Source organism: Vicia villosa, linkage group LG3, assembly GCF_029867415.1.
Source record: "Vicia villosa cultivar HV-30 ecotype Madison, WI linkage group LG3, Vvil1.0, whole genome shotgun sequence".
In the NCBI taxonomy this organism is placed as follows: Eukaryota; Viridiplantae; Streptophyta; class Magnoliopsida; order Fabales; family Fabaceae; genus Vicia; species Vicia villosa.
The window spans coordinates 43,789,973-43,813,588 of NC_081182.1; positions in this window are offsets into that span (position 1 = coordinate 43,789,973).

The following is a 23,616-nucleotide window of genomic DNA, read 5'->3' on the forward strand; positions in this document are numbered from 1 at the left end:
TTTCCTCATTCCTTAATTGGAAAAGCTAAGGAATGGTACCTTGATCAACCAAATAATGTCATGACAAATTGGAACGAGTTAGAAGAGAAGTTCTTGGATCGGTTCTTTCCTCACAATAGGTTCATGGAAGCGAAAACTTCTATTGCGGTGTTCTCTCAAGGTTCGAATGAATCTCTCAATGAAGCATGGGAGAGGTTCAAGTCCATGGTTAGAAAGTGCAAAGGTCATGGGTTTGATGAGTTGTCTCAAATCCATATCTTTAGAAATGGACTCCAACCTCAACCAAAAACTCTTTTAGATGCTACCGCGGGTGGTTCGTTGATGTCAAAAACTGCTGCAGAAGCGATTGCTATCATTGATAGAATGGCTTTGAATGATCATCAAGGGCAACACAACCGTAGTGCATTGCAAAGAAAACCGGGAGTTCTTGAATTGAACACTAGTGATGCAATACTTGCTCAAAACAAGTTATTGACACAACAAGTTGAATTGCTCACTCAACAAATGTCAAAACTTCCTCAACAAATCAAAGAGATAAATGGGAGCCCTTCTAAAAATCAACATGTGATGTGTTGTGAATTGTGTAGGGGTGACCATCAAACAGGTTTTTGTCCTCCACCGGGTGAAGAGGTGAATTATGTGTCTAATCCTAATCAAGGATATGGTGGAAGACAACAACAACAACCTTACAACAATAACCAAGGTTACCAACAAAGAGGTAATCAAGGTTATCAACAAGGATGGAGGCCGGAAGCGGGCCCATCGAATCGTCAAAATCCTTATCATGGCGGTTACAATCAACAACCTCAACAAACAAAGCTTTCTATCGAGGACACTCTTAGCCAATTCATGCAATTGCAAATTGCAAGCCAAAAGAGTACGGATGCCGCAATTAAGAACCTTGAAACTCAAGTCGGGCAATTGTCAAAGCAACTTGCCGATCAAAACAAAGGTCCTTTTCCGGCTACTACACAAGAAAATCCTCGTGAGCATTGTAAGTCAATTCTAACTCGTAGCGGTAGAAATATTGATATGGGTGTAGGAGAAATAGTTGAGGAGGAGATTGTTGAGAGTGAAAAAGATAGGGTGATTGAAGTAGAAAAAAATGTTGAGGGTGATTTAGTTGAAAATGAGAAAGAGAAAGAATTAGTGGAAAAAGAAACTCTTGAGAAAGTTGTAGAAAAAGAGAGAAAAAAATTGAGTGTGAGTGAAAAGGGAAAGAAGAAGGTGGATGATTCTATACAAGTGAAGAAATTACCTTACCCTCCTGGTCCGTCAAAGAAAGAAGATGCAAAGCACTATGCTCGGTTCTTGGACATTTTTAGCAAGTTGCAAATCAATGTCCCTTTTTCCGAAGCATTAGAGCAAATGCCGATGTATGCAAAATTCATCAAAGACATCATCACTAAGAAGAGAAGATTCTTGGATCCGGAGGTAGTAACGGTGAGCTCTTGTTGTAATGCGTTAATTCAACGCAATACTCCGATAAAATCAAATGATCCTGGGCGGGTAACCTTACCGGTGTCTATTGGAAATGTTCACATAGGCAAAGGTTTGGTAGATACCGGTTCTAGCATTAATTTGATCCCATTGTCTATGGTGAGAAGATTAGGAATCAATGATTTGAAGCCGACAAGAATGACGTTATCATTAGCAGATAAATCCACAGCTCATCCTCATGGAGTTGCGGAAGACTTGCTTGTCAAGGTTGACAAATTTTGGTATCCTGTTGATTTTATCGTTATAGACATGGAAGAAGATCCTGAGATTCCATTGATCTTAGGAAGGCCTTTTATGAAGACGGCCCGAATGATGATCGACATTGATGATGGCTTAATGAAATTAAGGTACCAAGATGAAGAATTATGTCTTGATCTCTTTGAAGCCATCAAGCATCCTAATGATGAGGATGATTGTTTTAGAATCGATGCTACCGAAAGGGCTATTATGAAAGTGGAGAATCAAATGTACTTGTCGAATCCTCTTGAGAAGACTTTAATGGAAGCTCTTGAAGTTCTCACCAAAGATCAAGAGAAGGAAATTGAAGATTGCTTGAGAAATTTAGAGGCTTGTGAGGAGATGAATCCATTTGAAACTCAAATTGAAGAGTTGAAGGATGAACCTAAAGTTGAAGAGCAAAAGGTGGAGTTGAATGTGTTACCATCTCACTTGAAATACGTGTTTCTCGGTGACAATTCTACTAAGCCGGTTATCATTAATAGTGGTTTGTCTAACAAGGAAGAGCATCGATTGAAGGAAGTGTTGACGAAGAATCAAGAAGCAATAGGATGGGTTTTATCCGACTTGAAGGGTATTAGTCCGGCCTATTGTATGCATAAGATTATGTTAGAAGATGATTTTCGGCCCGTGGCACAACCTCAAAGGCGATTGAATCCAACCATGAAAGAAGTTGTTAGAAAAGAGGTTGTGAAGTTATTAGAGGCGGGGATGATTTATCCCATCTCCGATAGTGAATGGGTGAGCCCGGTGCATGTGGTTCCTAAGAAGGGTGGATTGACAGTTGTGAGAAATGAGAAGAACGAGTTGATTCCTTCGAGAGCGGTGACCGGGTGGCGAATGTGTATTGATTATAGGAGGTTGAACCAAGCCACAAGAAAAGATCACTTTCCATTGCCTTTTATGGATCAAATGTTAGAGAGGTTAGCCGGAAGAAATTTTTATTGTTTCTTGGATGGTTATTCGGGATACAATCAAATATCAGTGAATCCGGCGGACCACGAGAAAACTGCTTTTACATGTCCTTTTGGCGTTTTCGCTTACCGACGAATGCCATTTGGACTATGTAATGCTCCTGCAACATTTCAAAGGTGCATGCAAGCTATCTTCTCAGATTTGATCGAAAAAAGCATTGAGGTGTTCATGGATGATTTTTCTGTGTACGGGTCATCATTTGACTTGTGCTTGAAGAACCTTGATGTGGTGATGGAGAGATGCATTGAAACAAATTTGGTTCTCAACTGGGAGAAATGCACTTTCATGGTGACGGATGGGATTGTTCTTGGCCACAAGGTTTCTTCAAAGGGGCTTGAGGTTGATCCGGCAAAAATTGAAGTTATTGAAAAACTTCCCCCTCCGGTGAATGTGAAAGGCATAAGGAGCTTCTTAGGACATGCTGGGTTCTATAGAAGATTCATCAAGGATTTCTCCAAGGTCGCAAAGCCTTTGAGTAATTTGCTCAACAAAGGTATGGAATTTAATTTTGATGAATCATGTCTAAAAGCTTTCCTAGAACTTAAAGCAAATTTGACCACCACACCCATAATTGTCGCTCCTAATTGGTCGCTTGAGTTTGAACTCATGTGCGATGCTAGTGACTATGCGGTTGGTGCGGTCTTAGGCCAAAGGAAGAACAAGCAATTCCATGCTATACATTATGCGAGCAAAGTTTTAAATGAGGCACAGGTTAACTATGCCACCACAGAAAAAGAATTGCTCGCAATTGTATTTGCATTGGAAAAGTTTCGTCCTTACCTCATTGGTTCTAAAGTTGTGTGTTATACTGATCATGCCGCAATCAAATATCTTCTCACCAAGCCTGATTCAAAACAGAGGCTTATTCGGTGGATTCTTTTGCTTCAAGAATTTGATCTTGAAGTGAAAGATAAGAAAGGTACAGAAAATTTGATTGCGGATCATTTGTCTCGGTTAGTGAATACCGAGGTGACAAACAATGAAAAAGAAGTGAGGGAAGAATTCCCGGATGAAAAACTGTACATGGTACAAGAAGTTAGACCCTGGTTCGCAGATATGGCTAATCACAAAGCATCTGGCTGGATACCGGAGGATCTAACTTGGAATCAAAGGAAAAAGTTTTTGAACGATGCTAATTTCTATGTTTGGGATGATCCTCACTTGTTTAAGTTGAGTAGTGACAATCTTCTGAGAAGATGTGTCGCGGATGAGGAGACAAAAAGCATTTTGTGGCATTGCCACAATTCGCCTTATGGTGGTCATTTTAATGGTTTGCGTACGGCCACAAAAGTCCTTCAATCGGGATTTTGGTGGCCTACTTTGTTCAAAGACGCCTACCACCATGTTGCCTCATGCGACAGTTGTCAAAGAACTGGAGGAATAGGGAAAAGAGAGGAAATGCCCCTCCAAAGTATTGTAGAAGTTGAGGTATTTGATTGTTGGGGCATTGATTTTGTTGGACCATTCCCTTCCTCAATGTCAAATGAATACATCTTGGTAGCTGTGGATTACGTGTCTAAGTGGGTGGAAGCGATTGCTTCACCCAAAGCGGATGGTAAGACCGTGATAAAGTTTTTGAAGAAAAATATATTTTCACGGTTTGGCTCACCAAGAGTGATCATTAGTGATGGTGGATCTCATTTCTGTAATGCCCCGCTTGAGAAAGTGTTGGAGCAATATGGAGTAAAGCACAAGGTGGCTACTCCATATCATCCACAAACTAATGGGCAAGTTGAGAGGACCAATAGAGAAATTAAGAGAATTCTTGAGAAAACTGTGTCTAGTTCTAGGAAGGATTGGTCAATGAAGTTAGATGAAACCTTGTGGGCGTATCGGACCGCTTTCAAAGCACCGATCGGTCTTACACCATTCCAAATGGTGTATGGTAAAAGTTGCCACCTTCCCGTAGAACTAGAGCATAAGGCATATTGGGCCTTGAAGCTTTTGAATTTTGACCACAAGTTGTGTGGAGAGAGAAGAAAAATCCAACTTAATGAGTTGGAAGAGATGAGATTGCATGCCTATAAGTCCAATTCGATTTACAAGGAAAAGACCAAATTCTATCATGATAGTAAGGTTAGAATGAAGGACTTTAAGGTAGGGCAATTAGTTTTACTCTTCAATTCCCGGTTAAGACTTTTTCCGGGAAAGTTGAAGTCTAAATGGTCCGGACCGTTTTTGGTCAAAGAAGTGAGAAGCCAAGGGGCTATTGTGATAGAGGACCAAAAATCAAACCAAGAGTGGGTAGTAAATGGTCAGAGGTTGAAGGTGTATCGAGGAAGCGATTTTAATCGTGAAACTTGCGTTTTATCGTTTGGCGATCCTTGATTGCCTTTGACCGTCGAGCTGACCGACGTTAAACAAAGCGCTCTTGGGAGGCACCCCAAGTTGTATATATTCACTTGTATTTGTGTTATTTTTGCAGGTGGGATTTTTGAGTTGTCGTCGAGCCAGAAACGATCTACCGGTATTTTTGGGCGTGCTGAAATAATGCAGTTTTTCTGCTGTTTCTGGTGTAGCGCGCGTCGCACCCATTTGCGCGCGTCGCGCGCTTTGTGAGTTCTAAGACCCCTTCCTGGCAGAGATGAGGGCGCGTCGCGCCGAGTCTGCGCGCGTCGCGCGCTGTACGTATTTTTGAAAAAAAAAAAAAAAAATAATTTTGTTTGGGCCCACCCATGCTGGGCCCGACCCGGTTCGTTTTCAGAATTGAGATTTAGGGTTTTTGGAGGTTTTGCCTCCACTCTTGCCCTTTCTCCTCCTTGTTCCAAGAAAAGAAAAAGAACAAACACACACTTACTCTTAGATTCTTGCATTTTCCTCACTAATTTTCGTCTCCCCATAATCATCATCATCAAAGGTTAGTCTATCTTCTTCTCTATTTCCATTAATTTAAGTTTTAGTTGTTAGGATTTTAGGTTTAGGAATATTTTGAATAAATCTGAAAAACTAGGGTAGAAACAATCTTTTGCTGTATATAATGCTTGCTGGGACCCTTAGAAGGGAGGAGAAGCTTGTTCTCCTCTTCTGTTTTGCTTTAAATTGAAGAATTTTTCTGGGTTTCGCAGAGCGCGCGTCGCGCCCTGTTCAGCGCGCGTCGCGCCCTGGGTTAAATTTTGAATTTTTTTTTCATGCATTCTGTGATGTTGTATAGGGTCTGTTTTGTGATTGATGATGAATGTGGATTGATGTAGGCTATTAAAATTGAGGTTATGCTAACTTTGTTTCAATTTGTGTGTTTTGTTTGATTTTAAATTTGTCCAGGAATGGCACCCTTTTTGAAAAGAAAGAAGGCTGGTTCTGGTGAGGGATCTTCCTCACAAGCTGGCAGGATTGATCGGACGAGGTTTCTAGGTCCGGAGCAAGAGGCGAGGTACCATGAGCTTGAAAGCCGCGTTGTGTGGAGTGAACGCACGGTGGTTCCTATTGACCACGGCCTCTTCCAAAGGGCGTGGACTGCTTTGTCTGAAACATGCTGGGACAAGCTGTTCACTCCACCACAATTCTATCAGGTGGAGATTGTTAGAGAGTTTTATGCAAATGCCTTGCCTCCGAGCAGTTGGACAGGTACTGAAGCTTACCCGTTTAAAACATGGGTGAGAGGTAAGGCCATTGATTTTAGCAAAGAGGCTATTTTTGATTTTCTGGATAACCCTCTTGCTTTGGTAGAAGAGTGTCAGTACCATCCCAGGTTGAATAGAGGAAATTGGGATGCAGACAGCATTAGGGACAGGATTTGCAGGACTGGTTTCACCTATACTCTGACTAAAGCTGGGCTGCCAAAGACTTTTACTCGTAGTCAGTTGACGGAGGAGGCTCAGTTGGTGGCTTCGGTGGTCCTTTACAACATTAGGCCACGGAGTCACACTTCTTCTCTCACCATTGATACGGCAGGTTTGGTTCAGGGTATTCTGAATAGTGATAACATTGATGTGTCCAGGATTGTGGCGAATGAGCTGAAAAGAGTCGCCCTGAATGGGACTCTTCATGGAGATGGGGTGAAATGTAGGTTGATTTTTCCTGGTTTAATAATGGGTTTGTGCAGGAAGGCTGGTGTCCGGTTCCCAACTGGTGGGATGATCCCCATGGATGGTATTATCGATGATATTTTTGCTAACAGGTACTGTTTGCCTGGAGGTCGTCCTTTTGGTGTTGCTGCTGGTGCATCTGACCTTCCCGATGCTTCTCAGGCTGTTCCGGTTGCTGCTGCACCGCCTGCTGGTCCACAGTATGGTGATGCAAGTGATTGGAACTATCAGATGCATATGGCGCATCAGAGAGCGTTTATGTTTTTGCAGGATTCTATCCGGCAGCTTTCTCTGCAGCAGCCTGTTGGTTCCAGGGATGATTTATCGGCCTATGCTGCATGGCCTGAGGGCAGGCCAGATCCTGAGGAGGGGATGGAGCAGGATGATCCGGAGACTTCCGATGAGGAGTAGATTTTTTTTATTATTATTGCTTTATGTTTTATTGTTTTTTTTTAGTTTTATGATTAGAACAGTTTTTAGTTGTCTTTGTTTTTAATTTTGTTCCATCCTGGTGGATGAGGTACTTTGAAAGGCTAAGTTTACGCCTTTGGATAATTAACACCGCTTGGTGTGGTTTTTATTTTTATATAAGTTCAGTTTATTTTATTTTTGCATTTATTTATTTTTAAGTAGTTTATTTTAGTTTAGTGTTTATATTTTAGAAATAATGGTTTGACAAGTTGTCCTAATGATTAATTAGCTGGAACACAAATTTTTATTGCCACGATGAATTTGGATGATGCAACACAATTTGAGTGGTGATGATATAATTTGAAAACTGTACGCGCAAGGTACATCCTTTATCGTTTTATTTATCAAGTACTTTTGATTCTGATGCTTTTAATTGTACAAATTAGTTGTCATTAATTTCTGTGGATAAAATTAGTTCAATTGTGAATCACTTTAGCCTAGCTGTAGTTGTGAGGAGACTTTCCACTGTGTATATATATAAATTGTGCTGGATACCAGCAATGTGCGTTTTAACTCGTTTTTATTATGATTAATCTTGCATTGTTATTAAATTGTGTTAAGCATGAAAGTGATCAAGGCGTTTTGTTCTGCACTACGAGTATAACTTCTCTTCCAAATATAACCTACCCGGTGAGTGTGTGAGTGTTTGCTAACCACTTTGAGCTATTTTGCCAAGATTCAATCGGTATCATGTCATGCCTTATAATTGCCGATGTTTGATTTGAATCTTGATGACTTTCTTTGAACCTTGAAAAGTACCATGAAATGTGGTTAGGATTGATTCCTTTTCGCCTTAGAATAGGGAGCATTCGTGATTATGTAGTGGTAATATTCAAGTTGGGGAGAATAAAATTTTGATCTTGGTTGTATTGGTGAGTAGAAGAAAATAAATAAATTGCTCAAGAGAAAAAAAAAAAAAAAAAAAAAAAGAGAAGAGAAAAAGAATAAGGAAAAGAGAAGAGCTTTGTATATAGCTAGTTCTTTTAAAATAAAAAGATGAACTCTTGAGCAATAAAATTGTGTGATCGGTTGATAAGGATGTGTGGATATAATCATGATTTGAATGCTCTCTTAGGAATTGACCCCTTTTGTTTCAATGGCCTTGAGAAATGACACTTCCTTGTTAACCAAGCCAAGCTACAACCTGAAAGTCCTTAGTGATTCATGCTTATATACTTTTTATATATCTTATGCTTAGATGAGTTTATAATTAATTCGGTATGTTTGCGTCATTGTCTGGTGAGTGATAGGATCCTCCATTTTTGTTCTCTCAGTAGAGAAATACGTAGGTGTGATTCATTTTTGAACTTCTTTTGCTTTGTGGAATTTCTGACATAGAATTTGTATATAGGATTAGCATTGTTATCATGGTACTTTGATGAAAGCTGGTAAGGATTGATCTTTGTGTACTTTTGGAATTTGAACCATTAAATTGTTCTTGTTTCTACCTTGTTGTTTCATTTGTGATATTTTGTGTTCCCGGTAATTTATCATTGTTTTGTTTGAGGACAAACAAGAGTTTAAGTTGGGGAGAGTTGTTAGGTGCCAAATTGTGTTTATATTTAGTTTAATTAATGGCACCTTTCGACCGTTTTTATCGGATATTCGTACAATTCCCTGAAGTTTTAGATAATTATTTATAGTTTATAATATTAAGCTTTCATTTTATGTTAATATGTGTTTTAGTTATGATTTTTGTAGGTTTTAGCCAATTTTGGGGAAGTTTGGAGCTTGTTTTGAGCTATGCAAGAGAGTCCCAGGCAGAGAGTTGCGCGCGTCGCGCGGAGATGTGGGCGCGTCGCGCCCTGGGCGAGATATTTTGGAGCTTCCAGGCAGAGAGTTGCGCGCGTCGCGCGCATGGGCGGTTTATAATTTTAAGTGTATTGGCGCGAAGCGCGCTGGAGGGCGCGTCGCGCCCTGGACAGAATTCAGAATTCTATATAAAGGGGTTTTCAGATATTTTGGAGGGTTGGTTAATTTTGAGAGCAAACATAAACACTTGTGCACTGTAGCAAACAAAGAATCGAAGATTGGAAGCTTTGATCGTCGATTAATCGCCTTTTATGCTTGTTGATCTTCATCCTTTACTTCTTGTGCAAGCTACCATTCTCATGGATAGCTAAATCACTTTTGTATCAAGATAAGATGTAATCTTCCTAGCCTTTTGTATGTTTTTCTTGTGAATATATGTGTATGAACAAGTGATGATCAATATAGATGGTTTAGTTTGTTTATTAAAGCTTTTTCTTTGGTATAAGTGTTTGAGACATCAATGTTTGTATCTAGACCTAACTAATCATCTTTCAAACTATAAGTTGCAGACATGGATTTAGAGTTTGATGTTTACTAAGTATCGGTTCTTAAAACGTTATTTGTATTATTTAAACGGTGGAGAAATCGTCGGTTAAACAATACGGTAAATCTAACTATATCGTTGCGGACACGGACGATATAGGTGTCGATACGTAATTATATTGATCGTTAGCAAGTTCATAAGCATCTATTTATAAGGAGACATACAAATTTAGGTCGATGAAATCGAATCTTGATACATTTTCTTTAACTTAGAACTTTCATTAATTTACTCTTTGCTACTAAAAGAATTGAATGATCTTTTGCAAACCAAAATTTAAAGTAACCATAACTCAAGACAAAATAGGCTATAGAACGGCGGTGATATCGCAATAATCCCTGTGGATACGATAATAGCGAAAAGTACACCACAATACTATTTCAACAGTGGCTGCAGCTTGCTGTAATACCAATTGAAAAGATCTCCTTACGCGAAAACATCATCGCATCGTCTCCCACATTAAAAACTTTAACTTTCCCCCGTTTATCTTGTATTGGAGGCAAATTGTTTGTTAGTTCATATGTGGTCAACTCTTTGAAATTCTATAGGATCTCTAACACTTCTTCTTGAATTGTTGTTTCCTTGTTTACAAATTACAACATTCATCATCCCTTTAATCACCACTGAACAGAAAAATTTCTGTTTTTTTAACAGCTCAATCAAACTCCTTTTCACTCTGCGTCACCATCAAGAAACTAGACTTCTTTCCTCCTGAATTCTTATGAAAGTGCAAAATAGGAGTCATAACAATTTTATATGTTCCCTATGTAAACATCGTCACGTTATTCCGTCCTCGATAAGTGATATCATTATCAAACTGCCAATTCCTACAAAGTAAAATATGACAAACATCCATATCAAAAACATCACAATGTACCTCTTCTCTATAATAATTTTCGATGGAGATATGAACTTTGCAGGCTAGTGACACTCGAAATTGGGATCCATTGCTTACCCAATCATAGGGTTCTGTGGATAACTTCAAATAATCTACCAGTTTCCGTGACACCGGATTCTCCATGTTGCCACTATCCAGAATCAGATTACACACATTGTTCTTCATGGAACGATGTGTTTTAAACAAATTCCTACACTGCCCTTCGTCTTTGGATGCTAGTAAAATTCTCCACAACACAAAATTTACCCGCGCATAATATTCTTCCTCTATAAACTCAACTCCTTCACATTCATCGTTCTCAACTGCATATCTTTCTCTTTCCTCTTCCTCTTTCCTTTCTTCCAAAACAACAATGACTTTCCTTGTTGGACAAACATTTTATCTGTGACTTCTTCCATTACAACGATAATTCATGCCTTCAATGGGTTTATCATATGGATTATTTTGTCACTAGATTGGTGGTTTAGCTTGATGCACACTGCTAGGGTTGTTAGTTCCCTTATTCTCAAGGTTGTAATCCTTGGTTATTGCACTCTTTTCTTTGTCGTCTACTGATTCAAAGTTATTCTGGGGCGAATACCTAAAATATGAAAATTTTAGAGGGGATTTCTCCATTAATTTTGCCTTCAAAGCTAGAATAGATGCCTCAACTATGGTCCATACAGTATGTAAACTCATTTTGTCCTACAAGAATCCCTTTAGGCCATTGATGTATCAAGCCACTTTCTGGCTCTCAGACTCCCCCAATTCATTGTGCTTAATAAAACACGGAAACTCAATTGTGTATTCAGTCACAACTCTCTTGCCCTAAACACACTTAATATACATCTTATAAAGAATTGGTTCATAATCCTCCAATAAAAATTGCTCCATCATCAATTGCTTCATTCTTTGCCATGTTCTAACTAGCCCGTTACTTTGCCTTTGCCTCTGAACAACAAGTCTATCCCACCAGACAACAGCAATACTCTTCAACCTGATCGTCACCATCTTAACTTGCTTAATCTCAGGGACACCCATAACATCGAAGAACATGACGACGTCGATCTGCCAATCCAAAAACTCCTCCACTTCCATCGTTCCATAGAATAATGGAATATTAGTTTTCACTCAGTAACTATGGTTATGTCGATTCCCATGATCGACTACCTTTTCCTCGTAGAGTTCTTCTTCTTCAGAACTCAAATTTTCAATAATGACAACACGATGATTGTTTCCACCCCGTGGAAACCTATAGTGTTCTCCTCCCATGTCTCTTCGGTGATTCTCGTTGTTGTTGGCGTTATTCACTTGATTTGGTAAATTTAAAATCTATTCATTCAAAGCAGTTAGAGTCATGGTAATTCTTTCAAGATTTGCTCTAGTCACTTGTTGATCTCCCATGGTTAATCAGGATATGAAAAGAAACATGAGAAACTTGCTCTGATGTCACCCGACAAAGTTAGAATCACTACGGACTAGCACACACTATGCCTAGAATGAAAGCATAAGTTTGCAAGCGAAAAACCTCTCAGATTAAGTTTTTGAATCCACCAAAAGAGAAAATACTTGAATTTTATTATGATTAAAGATAACCTTGACGGCCACACCCAAAGGTGTTTAAATACATAAAAGAAACCCTAATGAGATTTTAATCCAAAATGTAAATAAAACATTAAAAGAAACCCTAATGAACTTTTAATCCAAAACAGAAATAAAAATAAAAATTACGAAAAATATTAAAATATTGTATTTAGGCCTAAAACAAACACTGATGGCTTTAAAGACCCATATATCACTAAAAATAATAAGTTGGACTCACGAGCCTATTTACTATCCAGAAAGCTATAATAATAATCATTCTGATATATGACGCCAAACCTGCATAATTCTTGTAGAACCTTTCAGACGCACAACTTCTTCTTCGATATGCGCGGCCAGCCTTCCTACATCACAATGAGTATTAAATTCCTTTATCTTTCTTTGTGTTTACGTTATTTTAACCTATGCAGTTTTTGGTAGTAATGGTAATGAAGTCCACAACTTAACATGGTATAAAGAGCAAGTGATAACTTTAATCACTTATCCACTCCCTCTACCATGCATCATTTTTTCCATTGGCTTGTTGGCTATTCTTTTTATCCCTTCAATATTTGGTAAGACTAAAATCTATCATTCGTCACCATTTTACACTTTTTCTTCTCTCTCTCTCTCTCTCTCTCTCTCTCTCTCTCTCTCTCTCTCTCTCTCTCTCTCTTTCCATTCTTTGCGTTATTTCTTCCTCACAAACGTTAGAAAACCCTTATATCATAACTCTCCCTTATTCATTCAACAATGGTGACCGTTGACAATGTCGTTGAGGACGAAATCATCACGCCTCCCACGACTCCAAAAATTTATTTCTCCATCCCTCAAACAAACACGGACAATAATTTACCCTAAAAACTGACCCCCAATATCCAACAAAGTTATTAAACCGATAATTTAGATCCATTACTCATGCACCCTTTTGATAATCATGGTCATGCCATTATTTCTCCTCCCTTAACCAACATTAACTATCACTATTGGTAGAGGTCCATCAAATTCGCTCTTAGATCAAAAAATAAATTAGGATTCATCGATGGAACCCTAATTTGTCTCTCAAATAACAGTTTAATTTCCATTTCCTAGGATCATTGTAGTACCACAATCATGTCACAAATTACAAATTCAATAAGCCTTGAAATTGTTGAAAGAATTCTCTATATGGATTCTGCACGAGAAATATGGAAAGAACTCAAATATCATAATCATCAAGGGGATATTTTTTGCATCTGAGACTTACAAGAGGAAATCTATGCTCTCTATCAAGGCGATCAAACCATCACACAGTACTTTACCACTCTCGGGAAAATATGGCAAGAATTAGAGAACTTTTGACCTCCCCCAACATGTATTTGTGCTATTCAGTGTTCATGCATTCTCATTCTAATAATTAAGATTAGACAATGACTATGTCATTCGCTTCATCAAGGGCTCAACGAGCAATATGCTTCAGTTTGTAGGAGTGGAAAACGGGCATGCCCATCCCGTTTAGACCCACCCCACAATAGCCCGCAAAAAAATTGGGTAGGAAGGGACGAGCATAGTTAAGGGTGCAAGCTTAAAATCTTGGCCCGCCCCGCAAAAAAATGAGGGTGGGGCGGAGATGCCCGCAGGCTTTGCACCTTTTTGCCTTAAAATATAAAATTTTATGTAAATGCACGTGGCCACAAAAGTCCGAAAAAAAAGGAGTGGGGCATATTAGAAATTGAGAGCCTAAAATCTTGCCCCATCGCGGGAAAAAGTGCGGGCAAAACGGGCATGTATAATGGGCCGGACCCGTTTTGCCACCCGTACCACATCATGCTCATGTAATCTCTTCCCCACATTAATAAATCCTTATTCAATAAGAGCCCCGACACACACCTTCTTCCGATGATGAAAAATTCGTTTCTCAAATCACCAAACCTTACCAAAAACGTCGTTTAAAATATTCAAACCCCAAAGGCATTTCCTACTGATCATGGAAAAGGTTTCAAGATTTGCTCATTTTGTAACAAGCTGAGTCATATGATAGAGGTATGTTTTGAGAAGCATGGTATTACCCAATACCTCAAATGGATGCACTTGACTAAAACATACAACAATGAATACTCTATTAAAAGCAATGATCAAGATGAACCTGAAGAAGCTCCCACCAAAAAATGCTTGCTAGCTTCATTGCATATCAACAAAAAGCCCTACTGATTTTCATTAACTAGGTACCCTAGCAACAAAAATCTTAAGTCCACCACATGAATACCATGATGCAAGAACGATTAGGTACTCCGAAATCTAATTATTTTCTTTTCATGTCTAAACATCTTGAATGGATTTTAGATACTAGGGCCACATACCATGTGTGCCACTCTATTACTCTTTTGTACCCATTTAGTTGAAAAAAACATATTCTTATTAGGCTCCCTAATGAAGCCTCTGTCACCACTTTCTTTTTTGGTATTGTGTATTATAATCAATATTTTTATCTTACTAATAAATTGCTCTACATACCCGAATTTCATTCTATTTTAATTTTTCTATTCCTAAAATTTCTTATTCTCTGAATTTCACAATTAATTTCAATTCCTCTAAAGGTCTTTTACATGGGAATCTTACCATAAGAAGATCGATACAAACTGAGCTATATAATGGTCTATACATGTTTACCTCTCCTTCCATTTCCATTAACAACACTTCTGAAATTAGTAATAATATTGATAAGAATAGTTCTAACAATTGTATCCATAATGTTAATAACAGTAACATATGGCATAATCGACTAGGTCGCCCCTCCCCTGACACAATTACTCATATTAATAAAATTCCCCCTTGCATCCTACTTCTAAACCCTTTTCTATTTGTGATACTTATTTTTATGCTAAGAAAAAAAGACTACCTTTTCACAACAACATTGAAACTTATGTATCTTGTTTTGATGTAGTTCACATGAACACTTGGGGTCCCATTTCAAACCCATCCATGTTAGCCCATAAATAATTCCTAACAATTATTGATGATCACAATATATTTTGCTGAATTTATTTAATGAAACTTAAATTTGAAACATCCAATTTAACTCAATCTTTTATTCAATATATTAAAACTCAATTTCAACAAACTACAAGGACAATATGATTTGATAATGGTCCATAATTTATCTCAAGAATGTTGGTTCCATACAACTTGGTCGAATTACCCTCTGGTTGGGTAAATCTTCTGCGTTCTTTGAAGATGATATTTTCAAGGGAGACTTAATTGAAGGGAGGCATTAACAATATCTGCAAACACATATATCCATACATTAATCCTTCCCCAACCTATCATAAAACCAATAGGATATCTAAACCCCAACCTCCAAGACATTCATTGTGCCATCATTTAAGGGTCAACTACCGATCCTTCCTTAATTCAGGTAGTAATTCCCATCTTTTTTCTAATTATATATCTTATAATAATTTATCTACTAATTATAAAAATTTTAATTTAACTTTATCTTCTATCACTGAACCCAACTCTTACTATGCTGTTGTAACTGACCCCAACTGAAAAAAGGTTGTAGACTTAGAATTAAATACCCTCATTGATAATAACACTTGGGAACTTACTTCCATTCTTAATTTAGACTTCACCCAATCCAAATATGACTATTTTCTTATTTACTAGGAAACACAATTAATCTTTCAATGCTTTTCTAGTAATATATGGATAATCTTATTCTTACAAGAACTAGCTTATTTGACATCATTAACATCAAATTTTTCTTAGACGGTAAATTCAATATCAAAGATCTAAGAGACCTAAAATATTTCCTTGGTTTGGAAATTGCAAGGTCTTCTAAAGGCATCTCATTATGCAAGAGAAAGTACCATGTAGATCTATTGCATGATACAAAACTGTTGGCAACCAAGTCTACCTCTACTCCAATGGATACCACTATCAACTTACACACTGATCCAACCATCTTTCTCACTGATCCAGCATAATTCAGACGATTGATAGGTAAGTTAATTTATTTAACATAATCTAGACCTGATATATGTTATTATGTGTGCAAACTGAGTAAGTTTCTATCCAAGCCTACAAAAACACACTTTCAACTCAAGCGTTATATTAAATGAGTTAACAGATTCTGAGTGGGACTCTCGTGCTCTAACAAGACGATCCACCACAAGATTTTTCTTTTACCTAGGATTCGTCCATCATCAGCTAAAAGTGCAAGAAGCAGTAAGTTGTCTTCCGATCTTCATTTGAGGCAAAATACAAAACTCTTGTAAACATGACTTATGAAGCCCAATGATTAATCTATCTTCTTCAAAATTTCTCCATTCTTATACCCTAAACCAATTTCTGATTATGTGACAACCATTTTCAACTATTAATTTTTTTATTTTATTTTAAGCGTTATAATGACTTAGTCAAATTGTGAAACAATGCACAACTAGGAAATATTATTTGGATGCAACATCTTTCATATGGTCACGTCAAAAATAGTCTAAAAACTGTGGTTGGGCCTAACTCAACCCTACAAAACTGGCTAGTAAGGTGAGGATTGCCCCTACTTATAAACACATGTTTAAGCTATATATTATTTGATGTGAGACTCTTAACAAATGGTCACGGTAAAAAAATCATATACTTGACCCAAGAAAAAGAAAATAGACAATGTAAAAGTGATCTCAGCCGTCGTATTATATCTTTGTATTATATTATAATAAATAAAAATCACCCAATGGTTATGATAAAATTAGAAAAATACATTTTAATTCTTCAATTAAAATTTTTCAAAATAAAAAATCGATAGTTAACAAAAGAAATTACATTTATCATTTTATCAATGGGGTATATTATCTCAAATCACAACCTTAAGAACATGCCAAGTGAGCACGTGGTTACGTTAAATCAAAGGACTAGTGAAGTTTAGCAAACAAAAATAATTGATATTAATTATTATTAAGAATTTTAATGAAAAGACATGATCGAAGACGTTTAAACAATAAACAAAGAGAATAACTTAAGAGTGGTTGAATATTTTTTTTGTTAAGTGAAACAAAATTTTCAAGCAACATTTATGATACATACTTGTTTTTGTATGCACATAAAAGTTATGGTAATGTAATTAATATTGAGAAAAGGTTTTGACGGTGTTGTAGACAAAAGTGGAGAGAGCAGATCTGATATTGGCCCTACCATGTTAGAGTCACATGCACGTCCCGTTCTTTACGGTTCTTTTTATTCAACCGTCGTTTTCAGAATAAATAAGTAAATCAAATTTGGATATTCTGTAAAGAAAACATGCCTGCAATTAAATCTAATTTCGATTATGACTTTTGTATTAATAAGTATATCTTCCAGTAGTGGTTAGTGTATATTACTGTCTACTTCAAGATAGAAAAATAAGCTACTTTAAATGTTATCCACCTCCGACGGCCGCCGTCTGACTCCCCTGCTCACCGCCGGTGATTGAAGTAATAGATAACATATTTATTTTATAGCATTAACATAGTGTATACATATTGTTTATAAAATTTTTTATTGAGACAATCAAAGATATCATTTTGTTGATGCAAAGAATATGATGGTAAAGCGATGAAATTGAATGAGATATATATGATTATATTTCATTCCACTTCATCCAATTTTAAATAATTCAAATAATAAAATATCCTTACATTCTATCTTATTCCGCTTCATTTAATTTCATCAATCCAAACAAATCTTTAAAAAATATAGAAGGTTCAGTGAAATTGTCAGACAAGATCTTAAATTAGTAGAACAAAATTTGATACGATGGAGAAAGTGAAAATTGATTCGAATATCTAAAATAACTCATTTTACTTTTATATACTAAGAACAATTTGAAATTGCTCGCATGTGATATGACGTGTTATATAGGCAATTTGTGTGATATGACGTGTTACATAGGCAATTTGATCAGATGACCGTTGATATGTTGAAAGATCTCGGGTTAAAATAAAGATCCATCTACTATGTATGTCTTCACTCGAGTTCCGCTCTTGTGTTTTTTTCTCTGGACTTTATGAATGACAAAGAATATTATTATTATTATTATTATTATTATTATTATTATTATTATTATTATTATTATTATTATTATTATTATTATTATTATTATTATTATTATTATTATTATTATTATTATTATTATTATTATTATTATTATTATTATTATTATTATTATTATTATTATTATTATTATTATTATTATTATTATTATTATTATTATTATTATTATTATTATTATTATTATTATTATTATTATTATTATTATTATTATTATTATTATTATTATTTATTATTATTATTATTTATTTATTATTATTATTATTATTATTATTATTATTATTATTATTATTATTATTATTATTATTATTATTATTATTATTATTATTATTATTATTATTATTATTATTATTATTATTATTATTATTATTATTATTATTATTATTATTATTATTATTATTATTATTATTATTATTATTATTATTATTATTATTATTATTATTATTATTATTATTATTATTATTATTATTATTATTATTATTATTATTATTATTATTATTATTATTATTATTATTATTATTATTATTATTATTATTATTATTATTATTATTATTATTATTATTATTATTATTATTATTATTATTATTATTATTATTATTATTATTATTATTTATTATTATTATTATTATTATTATTATTATTATTATTATTATTATTATTATTATTATTATTATTATTATTATTATTATTATTATTATTATTATTATTATTATTATTATTATTATTATTATTATTATTATTATTATTATTATTATTATTATTATTATTATTATTATTATTATTATTATTATTATTATTATTATTATTATTATTATTATTATTATTATTATTATTATTATTATTATTATTATTATTATTATTATTATTATTATTATTATTATTATTATTATTATTATTATTATTATTATTATTATTATTATTATTATTACTACTACTACTACTACTGAGTAGAAATCTGTATAATAGCATAGAGAGAGGAACCTTCGTTCTGGTTATTAGTTAGTAAGTTGATAGTAAGAATAAAGAGGACAAAACAACAGACGAGTAACTATTTAGGTTAGCAAACATTTTAATTTCATTGCCACAATTTCTATTATGAAACGTCCCTTCCAAATCACCGTAAAAACATCTTTTCATGCACCTCGCAACTTTGTCTTCTTATACCTTGTATTTTTATTGTTAAAATCAAACTATTAAACTAGAGTGTTGGATTGGATGCATTAATAATCACTTCCGTGACTTATTTTTTCACCTTTTGACAATTAAAGGCAGTTTCCATAGCAATGTAGTAATATCAACATGAGTCAAGATTTACGTCTTCACCACAAACCAAGACATCCCAAGTGTGAATTGCCTAAAACATGTACAAGTTTTTAATAATAGAATCACAAAACAATGATCATGTCCAAAAAGCAAAAGACCAAAATGGAAACAATTAAGTTCTTTGCTCAAGCATTTATGACCATGTATGCAACATTCCACCTTTTCTTTTAAAAAAAAGAGAAAATTGTGGCAACAAATTATTTGAGAAATTCCAATAATCCATGAAGGGAATGGTTGAACCACAATAGAAATAAGATCCACATAAATGGATAAGTATATTAAATCCATATGGTTTTTGTCTAGGGGACCATATAATATGAAAGTGGCTTCCACAAGGTGTGTGTCCCTTAGACCCACTTGGGTAACAAGAAAAGTAAACCCTAGAATATGGATTGAACTTGAACCATCAACTAAAACTGTGAGGGGTCATTTTCTTGTGGTGGTTAAATGCTATGGTCATATGTAGTGCATAAATTAAGTGTTGGAAAGAGGTAGTTTTCTGCATGGCTTAAATTGCTTATATATTGAAACATGTTCCAAACCCTACCATGTGGATTTAAATGGAGGGCTGTGGGGGCTGGAACATAGTAGGTCATATGTAACCGTTTTTAAGGGTGACCAATTGGGTACATCTTATAAGTTTGGTGCCCTTTGTGTCTCTTTGAATTTATTTCTCACCATGGTTTGTTTCTATGTTGTCATGTTAACTCTATGCAAAACTTTAAAATTTTAGGTGAGTTTGACTCCAAGACGGATCAACACTGAAATAGATCTTCTATTATTATTTATGTTCAGCTTTCTGACGCTTCATCTAATGGTTGAGAATTCAACAAAAACAGATAAATGAAAAATCAATTTTAATAAAAATAATTATATTTAAATAAGGATGTGATGAGCGCAGAGTAAACAATAAAACAGAATCAACAAGAGATGATCTAGGTCCGGATCAAAACAAACCCCAACATTAAAAAAACACTTATAAACATATTTACATATTACTCAATAAATATATCTTATCTATTGTATGAATTTTACTCTTAGTGTTTTAATACGTGAGTCAATTCATTATTAACTCAGACAATATTTTGCCACATTAACTCCAAAGTTAATGTGGAGATTATTTGTTGATAGAAAGATTTATGAATTTAGAGATCAAATTAAAATTTATACAAAAGTTCAATGATCTAATTTAGATGAGCACACACGTCACCATCAAAGCTAAAACCAATAATGTCTCCATAACATGCCTAAGATCACACTAATATTAATGTCATGTCATGATAATAGTGACAAATTAGAGTGGTGATAATTTTATCCAATTATCTATCGTTCATTCAATGATGAAGTCATTATCCATCAACTATACCTTTAAATTCATCTATTGGATGATAAGTGTAAACTTTTTTTAAAAAATATTTGAATTGTTTTTTCAATTTACTTTTAATAAATCGAATGAATTTTTTTATCACTACAACGCGCAAGGCTTTTAAAAGCGCTTTTTTTGGCCTTTAACAGCGCTTTAAAGCGCTGCCAAAGCCAGCGCTGGCATAGGCTACGAAAGCGCTTTTAAAAGCGCTCTGGTAGGCCCCCCTATAAGAGCGCTTTTCTGGAAAAAGCGCTCTTGTAGGCCCCCCTTTAAGAGCGCTTTTCAAGAAAAAGCGCTCTGGTAGGCACCCCTATAAGAGCGCTTTTTTCAAAAGCGCTTTCGTATGTTGCGTTTTTTTTTTATGCTTTTTATTATTTCTAAACCTGCACTTTTGGCAGCAATATTTTAGAACCTGTAATTTACTATTTTTTGGCAGTATTTTTTCATGAACCTATAATTTATCATTTCAAATCGATAAATACCATTATAATCGATATCGATTATATACAAAAAAGTATTATATTATATACCATTAATGTAAATCAAAATACATATATACATATTTTTAAACCAAAACAACTAAACCAATTCACATATTTCTAAACCAAAACAACTAAATGGGAAACAACTTCCGAGTTCTTATGCAACCAATGTACGCTTCCTGTATTATCTGGAGCTATGTTGTATTGATGCTTTAGTGGAGAACCAGTAGTCACCTGAGCTATGTTGTATTGTGTCACAGAATATGAATCAAATAACTGTACCCCGAACGATCCTGCCACAGAAGACTTAGCTTCGGGGTACATTACTTGATTCTTATTCTGTGGAACATTATCGGCAGGGGCACATTGTGTTCTATCCTTTACCAGTCCATCCACTGTTTGAAGCTCAACCTACAATAGAAAAACGTGATTATTTACACAACATTCACATTCTCAATATTTTCTCTATCAACCAAAAATTTCCTCATCTCCGAACAAAAGACAAAATAGTTAATAAAAATAGTGCTATACCAGAACAGAAACCAATTTATAAGAAATCAATTAACAACCACATGCACATAAAAATAGTTTTTGATAAAAGAACAAGTCAATTGAGCCAACAACCAAAAACCCTAAAAAAAATCAGTCGTAGAGCCGTAGAGCCAACAACCAAAAACCCTAAAAAAAATTCTGTTCATCATCTTCGAAAAACCTCTCCAGAAACTGTAAATACATTGTTCATATTCATCCAACAACAATCACAATACACAGCCGCAAACACTAACCAAAACCCTAATTGTTCATCTTTCTCATACACGCAAACCATTCATCAGAAACAAAACCATTCACAAATCATCATCAAACATAACCAGACAAACATTCATCAAACCCAAACATTTGTTCATCACTTTCCTAATCAAACAAACCCTTCAGAAATTTGAGAGAGGAAGAGAGAATAAGAAATAAACTCAGAAAGGTCTCACCCGGTTTTGGTTTGTAGATTCAGAATCGAAACCGAACTCAGCAACAACACGAACCTCAACTCACCATAAACTCGTGTGTTTTGGATCTGAAAGGAAGAAGAACGGCGGAGGTTGCTCGTGGTGGCTGGCGACGGAGGGACGAACGGTGGTGGCTGGCGACGGAGGGACGAACGGTGGTGGCTGGCGACGGAGGGACGAACGGTGGTGGCTGTGGCTGGCGACGACGGAGGGTTTTTCGGTTGCAGAGAAAGTGAGAAACAGTAATAAAAAGAAAACGAAAGAGAGAAAGTGAGAAAGTGAAAGCGTGTTTTTGTTTTTAACTTTTACTAATAAAGGCTACTAAAGCGCTTCTGAAAAGCGCTCTCATAGCCTGGTCTATACCAGCGCTTTTTAGCAAAAAGCGCTCTCATTAAACCCCCTATAGCAGCACTTTGAAAAGCGCTCTCATACCCCCCCCCCCCCTTACCAAAGCGCTTTTCAAAAGCGCTCTCATACCCCCCTTACCAAAGCGCTTTTCAAAAGCGCTCTCATACACCCCCCCTACCACAGCGCTTTTCAGAAGCGCTCTCATACCCCCCCCTTTAAGAGCGCTTTTTTAGCGTGTTTTTTTATTTTGTTTTTAGTGCAACCTATAAGAGCGCTTTTTACTAGAAGCGCTTTAGTAGGGGTGCTGTTAAAGATTAAATTTGGCGTAGTGTATCTACAACGACTGAATATAAGGAAAGATTGATTCTCTCAATATTACAAACAAGGTTCAATATCTTTTTGAACGTATCATAATATCCTTTTTTTCAATTAACGATGGAAAAATTTTAAAAATTAATAGTTAAATTTTTTTTAATTTAACAAAAAATTATTAATTCTTTTAAGTTAAGGAAATAAAATGAATCATAAAATTAAGATCCGAGACAAAAAAAATATTAAACTTTATAAATTCATATATTTTTTAAAAAAATTAATTTAATTTGTTAAAAATTTATAATTTATTTTTATTAATTTAAAGTTTTTTTTATAAGTTTGTTCAAGTAATTTATCATTTTTTTCTCAATTGTATCATTGTTATCTTTATTAAAAATAATAATTAAAGTTTAGTTAAATATATATTGTATATCATTTTATATTTATAACTTAAATCAATCAATTGTTAATTTTACTAAACACTACACATTCAATCAACTAGATTTTTCATTATTATTTATTTTTAAAAGTTAAAACTATATTAAGAAATCTAGTCAAACCCAATAAGTAGGCTGATAGAGATCAACATTAATTAAAGCTGGATTGTAGAGGCAATATATATATTGAATTGTAAAATATGATCTTTGCCTCTAAATTATCTTGGTCTTTCAATCGGGACAAATCCAAAACGAAAAGATACTT